Source organism: Berghia stephanieae, chromosome 15 (assembly GCF_034508935.2).
Source record: "Berghia stephanieae isolate SIO BIC M18660-M18661 chromosome 15, UCSD_Bste_1.3, whole genome shotgun sequence".
NCBI classification, from domain to species: Eukaryota; Metazoa; Mollusca; class Gastropoda; order Nudibranchia; family Aeolidiidae; genus Berghia; species Berghia stephanieae.
In genome coordinates this window covers 17,046,816-17,049,315 of record NC_088374.1, presented here as the reverse complement: position 1 = coordinate 17,049,315, position 2,500 = coordinate 17,046,816, and the positions used below count along the sequence as shown (strand labels likewise).

Below are 2,500 nucleotides of genomic sequence, written 5' to 3'. Positions count from 1 at the left end.
CTAACTAACGGTGGGTCCCAATAGCTCAGTTGGTAGGGCACTCGCTTCGCACGCAAAGGGACCAAGATCGATCCCGGGTGTAGTCGAGATTTTGTTGTGTTTTGACCCTCCCCCCCCCCCTCTCCCACTCCCACGTCCCTCTCCACCCGGCAGTGAATGTGTAGCCGAGTCTGTTATATTTGGCGGAAAGTACTTTGCGACAGACGAGCGTCCTATCCAAAGGATAGCAAGCAATTGCTATTGTCCGTTTCACGCTATAGAAACCGGGATAAACTCCGGCTCCACGTACCTAATGGATCTGAAAGGACAAAAAAAAAAAAAAAAAAAAAAAAAGGGAGACAACTGAGGTAGACAACACGTCTCCATTCCATCGTCTTTCCCCATCGATAACTAATCGCCCTCAAACCGGCTTGACAAAACATTGATGTCTTCTTGATCTATGTTTGGACTTGATGATCCTGGGTTCGTGTCTACGGAGACCTTTCTGGTTGACAGTAAGTAGAATCGATTCCCGTAATCAACGTGTCCATCCCTGCCCTGCCCTGCCGTACGTTTGGTCGTGTCCGTATCGATTTTGTTTAGTTTGGACTCGAGTACTCGGGGGAATTGGACGGCTGGTTGTTGGAAGTTCAAGTCTCTCCGCTGGTCTCAAAGAGAATGGAAGGGAAGGAACACGTTTGGTTGGTGCAGGGATCAATCTACGACTCTCTCTCTCTCTCTCTCTCTCTCTCTCTCTCTTATCTATCTCTCTCTCTATCCCTCTCTCTCGCTTCTCGCTCTCTCTTCTTCTTCTTTTCTTCTTCTTCTTCTCGGCTCCCATTCCATCCCTCCTCTCATTCAAAACTTTCTAGTCTTCTATATCTATCTCTCCTCTCCACTGTATCCATCTCCATTATCCTCTCCTCAACTCTATCTCGTTCTCTCTCTCTCTCTCTCTCTCTCTCTCTCTCTCTCCATCCCTCTTCACCCACCTTTGTGACCTCTCCATTCACCTAATTGCCTTTCCCTTCTCTCTCTCTCTCTCTCTCTCTCTCTCACACACACACACACACAAACGCACAAACACACAAAAATTATAGGAGAGGAGGTGTGGAGAGAGAGAGAGAGAGAGAGAGAGAGAGAGAGAGAGAGAGAGAGAGAGAGAGAGAGAGGGAGAGAGGGGGTGAAGATATGGAAAGAAAGAAATTGTGGCATAGAAATATAGGATTTTTACTGTAGTTTCGACAATTTTAGGACAACAACATAATATCAATGTGCGTTTCTCAATCTCTATCTCTTCCTCGATTTCACCGTCCCCCCCCCCCACCCACCCTCCTCCAATCTTCCTTCCGCCTCACCCCCCACCCTCCCCCACCCCTCCAATCCCCCTCACCCCCGCCCTCTCCCCCCATCCGCCGGAACTCACCACCACCACCACGAGCTGTAATTGATTCGGTATCCCGTTCGAGATCAAATTAACGAACACCGATGACACATGCAATACCATGCCACAAGTCTATATTCTACTCTAACGTCCTCTGAAAAAAAACCCGCCAAAAAAAACAAACACATATTAAAAAAATTGGCCAGAAAACTCTTCCTTCAAATATCAATCGATTTAAATGACCCTCATCTTGGAAAAAACTCTCAAACATGGGATTTACATGTCTATAATCAAATCACCAGGTTTAAGAGTTTTTGCCAAGTTGAGGGTCATTTAAAACGATCGATATTTGAAGGACGACGAGTTTTCTGGCCATATTTTAAAATAATATGGTTTTTTTTTTTCCATAGTATTTGAGTATAATACTACTGTTACAATCACCAACAGTGACGCCCTGATCGGTGCTGGCGACCCTCTGCATAATTTATCACTCTTTTAATACAAATCTATGGAGTACACGAGTAGGTCGGGGGGAATAAGAAATGATGCTATGGGTTTAAATTAAATACTCACTAGTTCATCAGAGAAATAGAGAGAGAGAGAGAGAGAGAGAGGGAGAGAGAGAGGGAGAGAGAGGGAGAGAGAGAGTGAGAGAGAGAGAGGGAGAGAGAGAAACAGAGAGAGAGAGAGAAAGAGAGAAAGAAAGAAAGACAGATATATATATATATATATATATATATATATATATATATATATATATATATATATATATAGAAAGAGAGAGAGAGAGAGAGAGAGAGATAGATAGATAGATAGATAGATAGATAGATAGATAGATAGATAGATAGATTCAATGGATTCAAAAGTTTTTTTAGGCAATTGCCAATATAACTCATACAAGAATATAATATTTTCATCAACAAATCAAGAAAGTAAAATCAATAAGAGAGAGAGAGAGAGAGAGAGAGAGAGAGAGAGAGAGAGAGAGAGAGAGAGAGAGAGAGAGAGGGAGATTCATTCAGGATTCCTAATAAAGACGTAATATTGAGCCACTGACTATTGCCACAGTCATCAAAATACCATAAAAATACCACTGTTGTCCTATATATATAATAGGGCAAATTGGATTTCTGAAAC

General features: G+C 42.8%; 1 protein-coding gene across 2 annotated transcripts in view; it reads right to left on the bottom strand.

Annotated features, from left to right (window-relative positions):
- The window catches only part of LOC144960807 (CUGBP Elav-like family member 3-B), a 354,925-nt gene that overhangs the window by 162,202 nt on the left and 190,223 nt on the right, over positions 1 to 2,500 (bottom strand). The gene's annotated exons all lie outside the window — the stretch shown is intronic.